Source organism: Narcine bancroftii, chromosome 1 (assembly GCF_036971445.1).
Source record: "Narcine bancroftii isolate sNarBan1 chromosome 1, sNarBan1.hap1, whole genome shotgun sequence".
Taxonomy (NCBI): Eukaryota; Metazoa; Chordata; class Chondrichthyes; order Torpediniformes; family Narcinidae; genus Narcine; species Narcine bancroftii.
In genome coordinates, this window is record NC_091469.1 from 307816380 (window position 1) to 307834997 (window position 18618).

Consider the following 18618-nt stretch of genomic DNA (forward strand, 5'->3'; position numbering starts at 1 on the left):
CCGCCTCTGATTCCCCATCTCTGATTCCCGGACTCTGATTCCCCATCTCTGATTCCGCACATCTGATTCCCTGCCTCTGATTCCCCGCCTCTGATTCCCCGCCTCTGATTATCTGCCTCTGATTCCCAACCACTGATTCCCCACCTCTGATTCCCCATATCTGATTCCCTGCCTCTGATTCCCAACCACTGATTCCCCACCTCTGATTCCCCATATCTGCTTCCCCGCCTCTGTTTTCCGCCTCTGATTCCCCACCTCTGTTTCCCCATATCTGATACCCCGCCTCTGATTCCCCGCCTCTCTTTCCCCATATCTGATTCCCCGCCTCTGATTCCTCAACACTGATTCCCCGCCTCTGATTCCCCAGCTATGATTCCCCGTCACTCATTCCCCGTGTTTGATTCCCAACCTCTGATTCCCCACCTCTGATTCCCCATATCTGATTCCCCGCCTCTGTTTCCCCGCCTCTGATTCCCCGCCTCTGTTTCCCCAATACCTGAGTCCCCGCCTCTGATTCCCCAACTCTGATTCTCCGCCTCTGATTCCCCGTGTTTGATTCCCTACCTCTGATTCCCCGCCTCTGATTCCCCAGCTATGATTCCCCGTCTCTCATTCCCCGTGTTTGATTCCCAACCTCTGATTCCCCACCTCTGATTCCCCATATCTGATTCCCCACCTCTGTTTCCCCGCCTCTGATTCCCCACCTCTGTTTCCCCATATCTGATTCCCCGCCTCTGATTCCCCAACTCGGATTCCCCGCCTCTGATTCCCCGCCTCTGATTCCCCATCTCTGATTCAACGCCTTTGAGTCGCCATCTCTGATTCCCCATATCTGATTCTCCGCCTCTGTTTCCCTGCCTCTGATTCCCCGCCTCTGATTCCCAATATCTCATTCCCCGCCTCTGATTCCCCATCTCTGATTCCCGGACTCTGATTCCCCACCTCTGATTCCCGGCCTCTTATTCCCCGCTTCTGATTCTGATTCTCTGCCTCTGATTCCCCATCTCTGATTCCGCACATCTGATTCCCTGCCTCTGATTCCCCACCTCTGATTCCCCATATCTGATTCCCCGCCTCTGATTCCCGGCCTCTGATTCCCTGCCTCTGATTCCCCGCCTCTGATTCCCTGCCTCTGATTCCCCATCTCTGATTCCGCACATCTGATTCCCTGCCACTCATTCCCCGCCTCTGATTTCCCGCCTCTGATTCCCTGCCTCTGATTCGCAACCTCTGATTCCCCACCTCTGATTCCCCATATCTGATTCCCCGCCTCTGTTTCCCCGCCTCTGATTCCCCGCCTCTGTTTCGCCAATACCTGAGTCCCCGCCTCTGATTCCCCAACTCTGATTCTCCGCCTCTGATTCCCCGTGTTTGATTCCCTACCTCTGATTCCCCGCCTCTGATTCCCCATCTCTGATTCAGCGCCTTTGATTCGCCACCTCTGATTCCCCATATCTGATTCCCAGCATCTGTTTCCCCGCCTCTGATTCCCCGCCTCTGATTCCCCATATCTCATTCCCCGCCTCTGATTCCCTTCCTCTGATTCGCAACCTCTGATTCCCCACCTCTGATTCCCCATATCTGATTCCCCGCCTCTGTTTCCCCGCCTCTGATTCCCCGCCTCTGTTTCCCCATATCTGATTCCCCGCCTCTGATTCCCCAACTCTGATTCCCCGCCTCTGATTCCCCGTGTTTGATTCCCTGCCTCTGATTCCCCGCCTCTGATTCCCCATCTCTGATTCAGTGCCTTTGATTCGCCACCTCTGATTCCCCATATCTGATTCCCCGCATCTGCTTCCCCGCCTCTGATTCCCCGCCTCTGATTCCCCATATCTCATTCCCCGCCTCTGATTCCCCATCTCTGATTCCCGGACTCAGATTCCCCATCTCTGATTCCGTACATCTGATTCCCTGCCTCTGATTCACCGCCTCTGATTCCCCGCCTCTGATTACCTGCCTCTGATTCCCAACCACTGATTCCCCACCTCTGATTCCCCATATCTGATTCCCTGCCTCTGATTCCCAACCACTGATTCCCCACCTCTGATTCCCCATATCTGATTCCCCGCCTGTGTTTCCCGCCTCGTATTCCCCGCCTCTGTTTCCCCATATCTGATTCCCCACCTCTGATTCCCCATATCTGATTCCCCGCCTCTGTTTCCCCGCCTCTGATTCCCCGCCTCTGTTTCCCCATATCTGATTCCCCGCCTCTGTTCCCCGCCTCTGTTTCCCCATATCTGATTCCCCGCCTCTGATTCCCCAACTCTGATTCCCCGCCTCTGATTCCCCACCTATGATACCCCGACTCTCATTCCCCGTGTTTGATTCCCAACCTCTGATTCCCCACCTCTGATTCCCCATATCTGATTCCCCACCTCTGTTTCCCCGCCTCTGATTCCCCACCTCTGTTTCCCCATATCTGATTCCCCGCCTCTGATTCCCTAACTCTGATTCCCCGCCTCTGATTCCCCGCCTCTGATTCCCCATCTCTGATTCAACGCCTTTGATTCGCCATCTCTTATTCCCCATATCTGATTCTCTGCCTCTGTTTCCCTGCCTCTGATTCCCCGCCTCTGATTCCTAATATCTCATTCCCCGCCTCTGATACCCCATCTCTGATTCCCGGACTCTGATTCCCCACCTCTGATTCCGCACATCTGATTCCCTGCCTCTGATTCCCCACCTGTGATTCCCCATATATGTTTCCCCGCCTCTGATTCCCGACCTCTGATTCCCTGCCTCTGATTCCCCGCCTCTGATTCCCTGCCTCTGATTCCCCATCTCTGATCCCGCACATCTGATTCCCTGCCACTCATTCCCCGCCTCTGATTCCCCGCCTCTGATTCCCTGCCTCTGATTCTCAACCTCTGATTCCCCACTTCTGATTCCACATATCTGATTCCCCGCCACTGTTTCCCCGCCTCTGATTCCCCGCCTCTGTTTCCCCAATATCTGAGTCCCCGCCTCTGATTCCCCAACTCTGATTCCCCACCTCTGATTCCCCGTGTTTGATTCCCTGCCTCTGATTCCCCGCCTCTGATTCCCCATCTCTGATTCAGTGCCTTTGATTCGCCACCTCTGATTCCCCATATCTGATTCCCAGCATCTGTTTCCCCGCCTCTGATTCCCCGCCTCTGATTCCCCATATCTCATTCCCCGCCTCTGATTCCCCATCTCTGATTCCCTGACTCTGATTCCCCATCTCTGATTCCGCACATCTAATTCCCTGCCTCTGATTCCCCGCCTCTGATTCCCCATATCTCATTCCCCGCCTCTGATTCCCCATCTCTGATTCCCGGACTCTGATTCCCCATCTCTGATTCCGCACATCTGAATCCCAACCACTGATTCCCCACCTCTGATTCCCCATATCTGATTCCCTGCCTCTGATTCCCAACCACTGATTCCCCACCTCCGATTCCCCATATCTGATTTCCCGCCTCTGTTTCCCCGCCTCTGATTCCCCACCTCTGTTTCCCCATATCTGATTCCCCACCTCTGATTCCCCATATCAGATTCCCCGCCTCTGTTTCCCCGCCTCTGATTTCCTGCCTCTGTTTCCCCATATCTGATTCACCGCCTCTGATTCCCCAACTCTGATTCCCCGCCTCTGATTCCCCAGCTATGATTCCCCGTCTCTCATTCCCCGTGTTTGATTCCCTGCCTCTGATTCACCGCCTCTGATTCCCCATCTCTGATTCACCGCCTTTGATTCGCCACCTCTGATTCCCCATATCTGATTCCCCGCCTCTGTTTCCCCGCCTCTGATTCCCCGCCTCTAATTCCCCATATCTCATTCCCCGCCTCTGATTCCCGGACTCTGATTACCCACCTCTGATTCCCGGCCTCTTATTCCCGGCCTCTGATTCCCCGCTTCTGATTCTGATTCCCTGCCTCTGATTCCCCATCTCTGATTCCGCACATCTGATTCCCTGCCTCTGATTCCCCACCTCTGATTCCCCATATCTGATTCCCCGCCTCTGTTTCCCCGCCTCTAATTCCCCGCCTCTGTTTCCCCATATCTAATTCCCCGCCTCTGATTCCCCAACTCTGATTCCCCGCGTCTTATTCCCCGCATCTGATTCCATGCCTCTGAATCCCAACCTCTGAGTCCCTGCCTCTGATTCCCAACCTCTGATTCGCCTCCTCTGATTCCCCATATCTGATTCCCCGCCTCTGTTTCCCTGCATCTGATTCCTCGCCTCTGTTTCCCCATATCTGATTCCCCGCCTCTGATTCCCCAGCTCTGATTCCCCACCTCTGATTCCCCGTGTCTGATTCCCAGCCTCTCATTCCCCATGTCTGATTTCCTGCCTCTGATTCCCCGCCTCAGATTCACCATCTCTGATTCAGCGCCTCTGATTCCCCACCTCTGATTCCCCATATCTGATTACCCACCTATGTTTCCCCGCCTCTGATTCCCCGCCTCTAATTCCCCATCTCTGATTCCCGGACTCTGATTCCCCACCTCTGATTCCCCATCTCTGATCCCGCACATCCGATTCCCTGCCTCTGATTCTGCGCCTCTGATTCCCCGCCTCTGATTCACTGCCTGTGATTCCCCATCTCTGATACCGCACATCTGATTCCGTGCCTCTTATTCCCCACCTCTGATTCCCGGCCTCTGATTTCCGGCCTCTGATTCCCGGCCTCTCATTCCCGGCCTCTCATTCCCGGCCTCTGATTCCCGGCCTCTGATTCCCCGCCTCTGATTCCCCGCCTCTGATTCCCTGCCTCTGATTCCCCGCCTCTGATTCCCCGCCTCTGATTCCCTGCCTCTGACTCCCAACCTCTGATTCCCCACCTCTGATTCCCCATATCTGATTCCCCGCCACTGTTTCCCCGCCTCTGATTCCCCGCCTCTGTTTCCCCATATCTGATTCCACGCCTCTGATTCCCCAACTCTGATTCCCCGCCTCTGATTCCCCAGCTCTGATTCCCCGCCTCTGATTCCCCGTGTTTGTTTCCCTGCCTCTGATTCCCCGCCTCTGATTCCCCATCTCTGATTCACAACCTTTGATTCGCCACCTCTGATTCCCCATATCTGATTCCCCGCCTCTGTTTCCCCGCCTCTGATTCCCCACCTCTGATTCCCCATATCTTATTCCCCGCCTCTGATTCCCCACCTCTGATTACCGGCCTCTTATTCCCGGCATCTGATTCCCGGCCTCTGATTCCCGGCCTCTGATTCCCCGCTTCTATTTCTGATTCCATGCCTCTGATACCCCATCTCTGATTCCGCACATCTGATTCCCTGCCTCTGATTCCCCACCTCTGATTCCCCATATCTGATTCCCCGCCTCTGTTTCCCCGCCTCTGATGCCCTGCCTGTTTCCCCATATATGATTCCCCGCCTCTGATACCCAACTCAGATTCCCCGCCTCTGATTCCCCAGCTCTGATACCCCGCCTCTGCTTCCCTGCCACTTATTCCCCACCTCTGATTCCCCATATCTGATTCCCCGCCCCTGTTTCCCCGCCTCTGATTCCCCTCCTCTGTTTCCCCATATCTAATTCCCTGCCTCTGATTCCCCAACTTTGATTCCCCGCCTCTGATTCCCATGCTCTGATTCCCCGCCTCTGATTCCCCGCATCTGATTCCCAGCCTCTGATTCTCCACTCATGATTCCCTGCCTTTGATTCGCCACCTCTAATTCCCCATATCTGATTCCCCGCCTCTGTTTCCCTGCCTCTGATTCCCCGCCTCTGATTCCCAATATCTCATTCCCCGCCTCTGATTCCCCATCTCTGATTCCCGGACTCTGATTCCCCAAATCTGATTCCCGGCCTCTTATTCCCCGCTTCTGATTCTGATTCTCTGCCTCTGACTCCCCATCTCTGATTCCGCACATCTGATACCCTGCCTCTGATTCCCCACCTCTGATTCCCCATATCTGATTCCCCTCCTCTGATTCCCGGCCTCTGATTCCCTGCCTCTGATTCCCCGCCTCTGATTCCATGCCTCTGATTCCCCATCTCTGATTCCGCACATCTGATTCCCTGCCTCTGATTCCCCGCCTCTGATTCCCTGCCTCTGATTCCCTGCCTCTGATTCGCAACATCTGATTCCCCACCTCAGATTCCCCATATCTGATTCCCCACCTCTGTTTCCCCGCCTCTGATTCCCCGCCTCTGTTTCCCCATATCTGATTCCCCGCCTCTGATTCCCCAACTCTGATTCCCCGCCTCTGATTCCCCGTGTTTGATTCCCTGCCTCTGATTCCCCGCCTCTGATTCCCCATCTCTGATTCAGCGCCTTTGATTCGCCACCTCTGATTCCCCATATCTGATTCACCGCATCTGTTTCCCCGCCTCTGATTCCCCGCCTCTGATTCCCCATATCTCATTCCCCGCCTCTGATTCCCCATCTCTGATTCCCGGACTCTGATTCCCCATCTCTGATTCCGCACATCTGATTCCCTGCCTCTGATTCCCCGCCTCTGATTACCTGCCTCTGTTTCCCAACCACTGATTCCCCACCTCTGATTCCCCATATCTGATTCCCTGCCTCTGATTCCCAACCACTGATTCCCCACCTCTGATTCCCCATATCTGATTCCCCGCCTCTGTTTTCCGCCTCTGATTCCCCGCCTCTGTTTCCCCATATCTGATACCACACCTCTGATTCCCCGCCTCTGTTTCCCCATATCTGATTCCCCGCCTCTGATTCCCCAACTCTGATTCCCCGCCTCTGATTCCCCAGCTATGATTCCCCGTCTCTCATTGCCCGTGTTTGATTCCCAACCTCTGATTCCCCACCTCTGATTCCCCATATCTGATACCCCACCTCTGTTTCCCCGCCTCTGATTCCCCACCTCTGTTTCCCCATATCTGATTCCCCGCCTCTGATTCCCCAACTCGGATTCCCCGCCTCTGATTCCCCACCTCTGATTCCCCATCTCTGATTCAACGCCTTTGAGTCGCCATCTCTGATTCCCCATATCTGATTCTCCGCCTCTGTTTCCCTGCCTCCGATTCCCCGCCTCTGATTCCCAATATCTCATTCCCCGCCTCTGATTCCCCATCTCTGATTCCCGGACTCTGATTCCCCACCTCTGATTCCCGGCCTCTTATTCCCCGCTTCTGATTCTGATTCTCTGCCTCTGATTCCCCATCTCTGATTCCGCACATCTGATTCCCTGCCTCTGATTCCCCACCTCTGATTCCCCATATCTGATTCCCCGCCTCTGATTCCCGGCCTCTGATTCCCTGCCTCTGATTCCCCGCCTCTGATTCCCTGCCTCTGATTCCCCATCTCTGATTCCGCACATCTGATTCCCTGCCACTCATTCCCCGCCTCTGATTCCCCGCCTCTGATTCCCTGCCTCTGATTCGCAACCTCTGATTCCCCACCTCTGATTCCCCATATCTGATTCCCCGCCTCTGTTTCCCCGCCTCTGATTCCCCGCCTCTGTTTCCCCAATATCTGAGTCCCCGCCTCTGATTCCCTAACTCTGATTCTCCGCCTCTGATTCCCCGTGTTTGATTCCCTGCCTCTGATTCCCCGCCTCTGATTCCCCATCTCTGATTCAGCGCCTTTGATTCGCCACCTCTGATTCCCCATATCTGATTCCCAGCATCTGTTTCCCCGCCTCTGATTCCCCGCCTCTGATTCCCCATATCTCATTCCCCGCCTCTGATTCCCCGCCTCTGATTCCCTTCCTCTGATTCGCAACCTCTGATTCCCCACCTCTGATTCCCCATATCTGATTCCCCGCCTCTGTTTCCCCGCCTCTGATTCCCCGCCTCTGTTTCCCCATATCTGATTCCCCGCCTCTGATTCCCCAACTCTGATTCCCCGCCTCTGATTCCCCGTGTTTGATTCCCTGCCTCTGATTCCCCGCCTCTGATTCCCCATCTCTGATTCAGCGCCTTTGATTCGCCACCTCTGATTCCCCATATCTGATTCCCCGCATCTGCTTCCCCGCCTCTGATTCCCCGCCTCTGATTCCCCATATCTCATTCCCCGCCTCTGATTCCCCATCTCTGATTACCGGACTCTGATTCCCCATCTCTGATTCCGCACATCTGATTCCCTGCCTCTGATTCACCGCCTCTGATTCCCCGCCTCTGATTACCTGCCTCTGATTCCCAACCACTGATTCCCCACCTCTGATTCCCCATATCTGATTCCCTGCCTCTGATTCCCAACCACTGATTCCCCACCTCTGATTCCCCATATCTGATTCCCCGCCTGTGTTTCCCGCCTCGTATTCCCCGCCTCTGTTTCCCCATATCTGATTCCCCACCTCTGATTCTCCATATCTGATTCCCCGCCTCTGTTTCCCCGCCTCTGATTCCCCGCCTCTGTTTCCCCATATCTGATTCCCCGCCTCTGTTCCCCGCCTCTGTTTCCCCATATCTGATTCCCCGCCTCTGATTCCCCAACTCTGATTCCCCGCCTCTGATTCCCCACCTATGATTCCCCGACTCTCATTCCCCGTGTTTGATTCCCAACCTCTGATTCCCCACCTCTGATTCCCCATATCTGATTCCCCACCTCTGTTTCCCCGCCTCTGATTCCCCACCTCTGTTTCCCCATATCTGATTCCCCACCTCTGATTCCCCAACTCTGATTCCCCGCCTCTGATTCCCCGCCTCTGATTCCCCATCTCTGATTCAACGCCTTTGATTCGCCATCTCTTATTCCCCATATCTGATTCTCTGCCTCTGTTTCCCTGCCTCTGATTCCCCGCCTCTGATTCCCAATATCTCATTCCCCGCCTCTGATTCCCCATCTCTGATTCCCGGACTCTGATTCCCCACCTCTGATTCCGCACATCTGATTCCCTGCCTCTGATTCCCCACCTGTGATTCCCCATATCTGATTCCCCGCCTCTGATTCCCGACCTCTGATTCCCTGCCTCTGATTCCCCGCCTCTGATTCCCTGCCTCTGATTCCCCATCTCTGATCCCGCATATCTGATTCCCTGCCACTCATTCCCCGCCTCTGATTCCCCGCCTCTGATTCTCTGCCTCTGATTCTCAACCTCTGATTCCCCACTTCTGATTCCACATATCCGATTCCCCGCCACTGTTTCCCCGCCTCTGATTCCCCGCCTCTGTTTCCCCAATATCTGAGTCCCCGCCTCTGATTCCCCAACTCTGATTCCCCAACTCTGATTCCCCGCGTCTTATTCCCCGCATCTGATTCCATGCCTCTGAATCCCAACCTCTGAGTCCCTGCCTCTGATTCCCAACCTCTGATTCCCCTCCTCTGATTCCCCATATCTGATTCCCCGCCTCTGTTTCCCTGCATCTGATTCCTCGCCTCTGTTTCCCCATATCTGATTCCCCGCCTCTGATTCCCCAGCTCTGATTCCCCACCTCTGATTCCCCGTGTCTGATTCCCAGCCTCTCATTCCCCATGTCTGATTTCCTGCCTCTGATTCCCCGCCTCTGATTCACCATCTCTGATTCAGCGCCTCTGATTCCCCACCTCTGATTCCCCATATCTGATTCCCCACCTATGTTTCCCCGCCTCTGATTCCCCGCCTCTAATTCCCCATCTCTGATTCCCGGACTCTGATTCCCCACCTCTGATTCCCCATCTCTGATTCCGCACATCCGATTCCCTTCCTCTGATTCTGCGCCTCTGATTCCCCGCCTCTGATTCCCTGCCTGTGATTCCCCATCTCTGATACCGCACATCTGATTCCGTGCCTCTTATTCCCCACCTCTGATTCCCGGCCTCTGATTTCCGGCCTCTGATTCCCGGCCTCTTATTCCCGGCCTCTCATTCCCGGCCTCTGATTCCCGGCCTCTGATTCCCCGCCTCTGATTCCCCGCCTCTGATTCCCTGCCTCTGATTCCCCTTCTCTGATTCTGCACATCTGATTCCCTGCCTCTGTCTCCCAACCTCTGATTCCCCACCTCTGATTCCCCATATCTGATTCCCCGCCACTGTTTCCCCACCTCTGATTCCCCGCATCTGTTTCCCCATATCTGATTCCACGCCTCTGATTCCCCAACTCTGATTCCCCGCCTCCGATTCCCCAGCTCTGATTTCCCGCCTCTGATTCCCCGTGTTTGTTTCCCTGCCTCTGATTCCCCGCCTCTGATTCCCCATCTCTGATTCACAACCTTTGATTCGCCACCTCTGATTCCCCATATCTGATTCCCCGCCTCTGTTTCCCCGCCTCTGATTCCCCACCTCTGATTCCCCATATCTTATTCCCCGCCTCTGATTCCCCACCTCTGATTCCCGGCCTCTTATTCCCGGCATCTGATTCCCGGCCTCTGATTTCCGGCCTCTGATTCCCCGCTTCTATTTCTGATTCCATGCCTCTGATACCCCATCTCTGATTCCGCACATCTGATTCCCTGCCTCTGATTCCCCACCTCTGATTCCCCATATCTGATTCCCCGCCTCTGTTTCCCCGCCTCTGATGCCCCGCCTGTTTCCCCATATATGATTCCCCAACTCTGATTCCCCATATCTGATTCCCCGCCTCTGTTTCCCCGCCTCTGATGCCCCGCCTGTTTCCCCATATATGATTCCCCGCCTCTGATACCCAACTCAGATTCCCCGCCTCTGATTCCCCAGCTCTGATACCCTGCCTCTGCTTCCCTGCCACTTATTCCCCACCTCTGATTCCCCATATCTCATTCCCCGCCCCTGTTTCCCCGCCTCTGATTCCCCTCCTCTGATTCCCGGCCTCTTATTCCAGGCCTCTGATTCCCCGCTTCTGATTCTGATTCCCTGCCTCTGATTCCCCATCTCTGATTCCGCACATCTGATTCCCTGCCTCTGATTCCCCACATCTGATTCCCCTCCTCTGATTCCCCATATCTGATTCCCCGCCTCTGTTTCCCTGCATCTGATTCCTCGTCTCTGTTTCCCCATATCTGATTCCCCGCCTCTGATTCCCCAGCTCTGATTCCCCACCTCTGATTCCCCGTGTCTGATTCCCAGCCTCTCATTCCCCATGTCTGATTTCCTGCCTCTGATTCCCCGCCTCTGATTCACCATCTCTGATTCAGCGCCTCTGATTCCCCACCTCTGATTCCCCATATCTGATTCCCCACCTATGTTTCCCCGCCTCTGATTCACCGCCTCTAATTCCCCATCTCTGATTCCCGGACTCTGATTCCCCACCTCTGATTCCCCATCTCTGATTCCGCACATCCGATTCCCTTCCTCTGATTCTGCGCCTCTGATTCCCCGCCTCTGATTCCCTGCCTGTGATTCCCCATCTCTGATACCGCACATCTGATTCCGTGCCTCTTATTCCCCACCTCTGATTCCCGGCCTCTGATTTCCGGCCTCTGATTCCCGGCCTCTCATTCCCGGACTCTCATTCCCGGCCTCTGATTCACGGCCTCTGATTCCCCGCCTCTGATTCCCCGCCTCTGATTCCCTGCCTCTGATTCCCCTTCTCTGATTCTGCACATCTGATTCCCTGCCTCTGATTCCCCGCCTCTGATTCCCCGCCTCTGATTCCCTGCCTCTGTCTCCCAACCTCTGATTCCCCACCTCTGATTCCCCATATCTGATTCCCCGCCACTGTTTCCCCACCTCTGATTCCCCGCATCTGTTTCCCCATATCTGATTCCACGCCTCTGATTCCCCAACTCTGATTCCCCGCCTCCGATTCCCCAGCTCTGATTCCCCGCCTCTGATTCCCCGTGTTTGTTTCCCTGCCTCTGATTCCCCGCCTCTGATTCCCCATCTCTGATTCACAACCTTTGATTCGCCACCTCTGATTCCCCATATCTGATTCCCCGCCTCTGTTTCCCCGCCTTTGATTCCCCACCTCTGATTCCCCATATCTTATTCCCCGCCTCTGATTCCCCACCTCTGATTCCCGGCCTCTTATTCCCGGCATCTGATTCCCGGCCTCTGATTCCCGGCCTCTGATTCCCCGCTTCTATTTCTGATTCCATGCCTCTGATACCCCATCTCTGATTCCGCACATCTGATTCCCTGCCTCTGATTCCCCACCTCTGATTCCCCATATCTGATTCCCCGCCTCTGTTTCCCCGCCTCTGATGCCCCGCCTGTTTCCCCATATATGATTCCCCGCCTCTGATACCCAACTCAGATTCCCCGCCTCTGATTCCCCAGCTCTGATACCCTGCCTCTGCTTCCCTGCCACTTATTCCCCACCTCTGATTCCCCATATCTGATTCCCCGCCCCTGTTTCCCCGCCTCTGATTACCCTCCTCTGTTTCCCCATATCTAATTCCCTGCCTCTGATTCCCCAACTCTGATTCCCCGCCTCTGATTCCCCAGCTCTGATTCCCCGCCTCTGATTCCCCGCATCTGATTCCCAGCCTCTGATTCTCCACTTCTGATTCCCTGCCTCTGATTCCCAACCTCTAATTCCCCATATCTGATTCCCCGCCTCTGTTTCCCTGCCTCTGATTCCCCGCCTCTGATTCCCAATATCTCATTCCCCGCCTCTGATTCCCCATCTCTGATTCCCGGACTCTGATTCCCCAAATCTGATTCCCGGCCTCTTATTCCCCGCTTCTGATTCTGATTCTCTGCCTCTGACTCCCCATCTCTGATTCCGCACATCTGATACCCTGCCTCTGATTCCCCACCTCTGATTCCCCATATCTGATTCCCCTCCTCTGATTCCCCATCTCTGATTCAGCGCCTTTGATTCGCCACCTCTGATTCCCCATATCTGATTCACCGCATCTGTTTCCCCGCCTCTGATTCCCCGCCTCTGATTCCCCATATCTCATTCCCCGCCTCTGATTCCCCATCTCTGATTCCCGGACTCTGATTCCCCATCTCTGATTCCGCACATCTGATTCCCTGCCTCTGATTCCCCGCCTCTGATTCCCCGCCTCTGATTATCTGCCTCTGATTCCCAACCACTGATTCCCCACCTCTGATTCCCCATATCTGATTCCCTGCCTCTGATTCCCAACCACTGATTCCCCACCTCTGATTCCCCATATCTGCTTCCCCGCCTCTGTTTTCCGCCTCTGATTCCCCACCTCTGTTTCCCCATATCTGATACCCCGCCTCTGATTCCCCGCCTCTCTTTCCCCATATCTGATTCCCCGCCTCTGATTCCTCAACACTGATTCCCCGCCTCTGATTCCCCAGCTATGATTCCCCGTCACTCATTCCCCGTGTTTGATTCCCAACCTCTGATTCCCCACCTCTGATTCCCCATATCTGATTCCCCGCCTCTGTTTCCCCGCCTCTGATTCCCCGCCTCTGTTTCCCCAATACCTGAGTCCCCGCCTCTGATTCCCCAACTCTGATTCTCCGCCTCTGATTCCCCGTGTTTGATTCCCTACCTCTGATTCCCCGCCTCTGATTCCCCAGCTATGATTCCCCGTCTCTCATTCCCCGTGTTTGATTCCCAACCTCTGATTCCCCACCTCTGATTCCCCATATCTGATTCCCCACCTCTGTTTCCCCGCCTCTGATTCCCCACCTCTGTTTCCCCATATCTGATTCCCCGCCTCTGATTCCCCAACTCGGATTCCCCGCCTCTGATTCCCCGCCTCTGATTCCCCATCTCTGATTCAACGCCTTTGAGTCGCCATCTCTGATTCCCCATATCTGATTCTCCGCCTCTGTTTCCCTGCCTCTGATTCCCCGCCTCTGATTCCCAATATCTCATTCCCCGCCTCTGATTCCCCATCTCTGATTCCCGGACTCTGATTCCCCACCTCTGATTCCCGGCCTCTTATTCCCCGCTTCTGATTCTGATTCTCTGCCTCTGATTCCCCATCTCTGATTCCGCACATCTGATTCCCTGCCTCTGATTCCCCACCTCTGATTCCCCATATCTGATTCCCCGCCTCTGATTCCCGGCCTCTGATTCCCTGCCTCTGATTCCCCGCCTCTGATTCCCTGCCTCTGATTCCCCATCTCTGATTCCGCACATCTGATTCCCTGCCACTCATTCCCCGCCTCTGATTTCCCGCCTCTGATTCCCTGCCTCTGATTCGCAACCTCTGATTCCCCACCTCTGATTCCCCATATCTGATTCCCCGCCTCTGTTTCCCCGCCTCTGATTCCCCGCCTCTGTTTCGCCAATACCTGAGTCCCCGCCTCTGATTCCCCAACTCTGATTCTCCGCCTCTGATTCCCCGTGTTTGATTCCCTACCTCTGATTCCCCGCCTCTGATTCCCCATCTCTGATTCAGCGCCTTTGATTCGCCACCTCTGATTCCCCATATCTGATTCCCAGCATCTGTTTCCCCGCCTCTGATTCCCCGCCTCTGATTCCCCATATCTCATTCCCCGCCTCTGATTCCCTTCCTCTGATTCGCAACCTCTGATTCCCCACCTCTGATTCCCCATATCTGATTCCCCGCCTCTGTTTCCCCGCCTCTGATTCCCCGCCTCTGTTTCCCCATATCTGATTCCCCGCCTCTGATTCCCCAACTCTGATTCCCCGCCTCTGATTCCCCGTGTTTGATTCCCTGCCTCTGATTCCCCGCCTCTGATTCCCCATCTCTGATTCAGTGCCTTTGATTCGCCACCTCTGATTCCCCATATCTGATTCCCCGCATCTGCTTCCCCGCCTCTGATTCCCCGCCTCTGATTCCCCATATCTCATTCCCCGCCTCTGATTCCCCATCTCTGATTCCCGGACTCAGATTCCCCATCTCTGATTCCGTACATCTGATTCCCTGCCTCTGATTCACCGCCTCTGATTCCCCGCCTCTGATTACCTGCCTCTGATTCCCAACCACTGATTCCCCACCTCTGATTCCCCATATCTGATTCCCTGCCTCTGATTCCCAACCACTGATTCCCCACCTCTGATTCCCCATATCTGATTCCCCGCCTGTGTTTCCCGCCTCGTATTCCCCGCCTCTGTTTCCCCATATCTGATTCCCCACCTCTGATTCCCCATATCTGATTCCCCGCCTCTGTTTCCCCGCCTCTGATTCCCCGCCTCTGTTTCCCCATATCTGATTCCCCGCCTCTGTTCCCCGCCTCTGTTTCCCCATATCTGATTCCCCGCCTCTGATTCCCCAACTCTGATTCCCCGCCTCTGATTCCCCACCTATGATACCCCGACTCTCATTCCCCGTGTTTGATTCCCAACCTCTGATTCCCCACCTCTGATTCCCCATATCTGATTCCCCACCTCTGTTTCCCCGCCTCTGATTCCCCACCTCTGTTTCCCCATATCTGATTCCCCGCCTCTGATTCCCTAACTCTGATTCCCCGCCTCTGATTCCCCGCCTCTGATTCCCCATCTCTGATTCAACGCCTTTGATTCGCCATCTCTTATTCCCCATATCTGATTCTCTGCCTCTGTTTCCCTGCCTCTGATTCCCCGCCTCTGATTCCTAATATCTCATTCCCCGCCTCTGATACCCCATCTCTGATTCCCGGACTCTGATTCCCCACCTCTGATTCCGCACATCTGATTCCCTGCCTCTGATTCCCCACCTGTGATTCCCCATATATGTTTCCCCGCCTCTGATTCCCGACCTCTGATTCCCTGCCTCTGATTCCCCGCCTCTGATTCCCTGCCTCTGATTCCCCATCTCTGATCCCGCACATCTGATTCCCTGCCACTCATTCCCCGCCTCTGATTCCCCGCCTCTGATTCCCTGCCTCTGATTCTCAACCTCTGATTCCCCACTTCTGATTCCACATATCTGATTCCCCGCCACTGTTTCCCCGCCTCTGATTCCCCGCCTCTGTTTCCCCAATATCTGAGTCCCCGCCTCTGATTCCCCAACTCTGATTCCCCACCTCTGATTCCCCGTGTTTGATTCCCTGCCTCTGATTCCCCGCCTCTGATTCCCCATCTCTGATTCAGTGCCTTTGATTCGCCACCTCTGATTCCCCATATCTGATTCCCAGCATCTGTTTCCCCGCCTCTGATTCCCCGCCTCTGATTCCCCATATCTCATTCCCCGCCTCTGATTCCCCATCTCTGATTCCCTGACTCTGATTCCCCATCTCTGATTCCGCACATCTAATTCCCTGCCTCTGATTCCCCGCCTCTGATTCCCCATATCTCATTCCCCGCCTCTGATTCCCCATCTCTGATTCCCGGACTCTGATTCCCCATCTCTGATTCCGCACATCTGAATCCCAACCACTGATTCCCCACCTCTGATTCCCCATATCTGATTCCCTGCCTCTGATTCCCAACCACTGATTCCCCACCTCCGATTCCCCATATCTGATTTCCCGCCTCTGTTTCCCCGCCTCTGATTCCCCACCTCTGTTTCCCCATATCTGATTCCCCACCTCTGATTCCCCATATCAGATTCCCCGCCTCTGTTTCCCCGCCTCTGATTTCCTGCCTCTGTTTCCCCATATCTGATTCACCGCCTCTGATTCCCCAACTCTGATTCCCCGCCTCTGATTCCCCAGCTATGATTCCCCGTCTCTCATTCCCCGTGTTTGATTCCCTGCCTCTGATTCACCGCCTCTGATTCCCCATCTCTGATTCACCGCCTTTGATTCGCCACCTCTGATTCCCCATATCTGATTCCCCGCCTCTGTTTCCCCGCCTCTGATTCCCCGCCTCTAATTCCCCATATCTCATTCCCCGCCTCTGATTCCCGGACTCTGATTACCCACCTCTGATTCCCGGCCTCTTATTCCCGGCCTCTGATTCCCCGCTTCTGATTCTGATTCCCTGCCTCTGATTCCCCATCTCTGATTCCGCACATCTGATTCCCTGCCTCTGATTCCCCACCTCTGATTCCCCATATCTGATTCCCCGCCTCTGTTTCCCCGCCTCTAATTCCCCGCCTCTGTTTCCCCATATCTAATTCCCCGCCTCTGATTCCCCAACTCTGATTCCCCGCGTCTTATTCCCCGCATCTGATTCCATGCCTCTGAATCCCAACCTCTGAGTCCCTGCCTCTGATTCCCAACCTCTGATTCGCCTCCTCTGATTCCCCATATCTGATTCCCCGCCTCTGTTTCCCTGCATCTGATTCCTCGCCTCTGTTTCCCCATATCTGATTCCCCGCCTCTGATTCCCCAGCTCTGATTCCCCACCTCTGATTCCCCGTGTCTGATTCCCAGCCTCTCATTCCCCATGTCTGATTTCCTGCCTCTGATTCCCCGCCTCAGATTCACCATCTCTGATTCAGCGCCTCTGATTCCCCACCTCTGATTCCCCATATCTGATTACCCACCTATGTTTCCCCGCCTCTGATTCCCCGCCTCTAATTCCCCATCTCTGATTCCCGGACTCTGATTCCCCACCTCTGATTCCCCATCTCTGATCCCGCACATCCGATTCCCTGCCTCTGATTCTGCGCCTCTGATTCCCCGCCTCTGATTCACTGCCTGTGATTCCCCATCTCTGATACCGCACATCTGATTCCGTGCCTCTTATTCCCCACCTCTGATTCCCGGCCTCTGATTTCCGGCCTCTGATTCCCGGCCTCTCATTCCCGGCCTCTCATTCCCGGCCTCTGATTCCCGGCCTCTGATTCCCCGCCTCTGATTCCCCGCCTCTGATTCCCTGCCTCTGATTCCCCGCCTCTGATTCCCCGCCTCTGATTCCCTGCCTCTGACTCCCAACCTCTGATTCCCCACCTCTGATTCCCCATATCTGATTCCCCGCCACTGTTTCCCCGCCTCTGATTCCCCGCCTCTGTTTCCCCATATCTGATTCCACGCCTCTGATTCCCCAACTCTGATTCCCCGCCTCTGATTCCCCAGCTCTGATTCCCCGCCTCTGATTCCCCGTGTTTGTTTCCCTGCCTCTGATTCCCCGCCTCTGATTCCCCATCTCTGATTCACAACCTTTGATTCGCCACCTCTGATTCCCCATATCTGATTCCCCGCCTCTGTTTCCCCGCCTCTGATTCCCCACCTCTGATTCCCCATATCTTATTCCCCGCCTCTGATTCCCCACCTCTGATTACCGGCCTCTTATTCCCGGCATCTGATTCCCGGCCTCTGATTCCCGGCCTCTGATTCCCCGCTTCTATTTCTGATTCCATGCCTCTGATACCCCATCTCTGATTCCGCACATCTGATTCCCTGCCTCTGATTCCCCACCTCTGATTCCCCATATCTGATTCCCCGCCTCTGTTTCCCCGCCTCTGATGCCCTGCCTGTTTCCCCATATATGATTCCCCGCCTCTGATACCCAACTCAGATTCCCCGCCTCTGATTCCCCAGCTCTGATACCCCGCCTCTGCTTCCCTGCCACTTATTCCCCACCTCTGATTCCCCATATCTGATTCCCCGCCCCTGTTTCCCCGCCTCTGATTCCCCTCCTCTGTTTCCCCATATCTAATTCCCTGCCTCTGATTCCCCAACTTTGATTCCCCGCCTCTGATTCCCCAGCTCTGATTCCCCGCCTCTGATTCCCCGCATCTGATTCCCAGCCTCTGATTCTCCACTCATGATTCCCTGCCTCTGATTCCCAACCTCTAATTCCCCATATCTGATTCCCCGCCTCTGTTTCCCTGCCTCTGATTCCCCGCCTCTGATTCCCAATATCTCATTCCCCGCCTCTGATTCCCCATCTCTGATTCCCGGACTCTGATTCCCCAAATCTGATTCCCGGCCTCTTATTCCCCGCTTCTGATTCTGATTCTCTGCCTCTGACTCCCCATCTCTGATTCCGCACATCTGATACCCTGCCTCTGATTCCCCACCTCTGATTCCCCATATCTGATTCCCCTCCTCTGATTCCCGGCC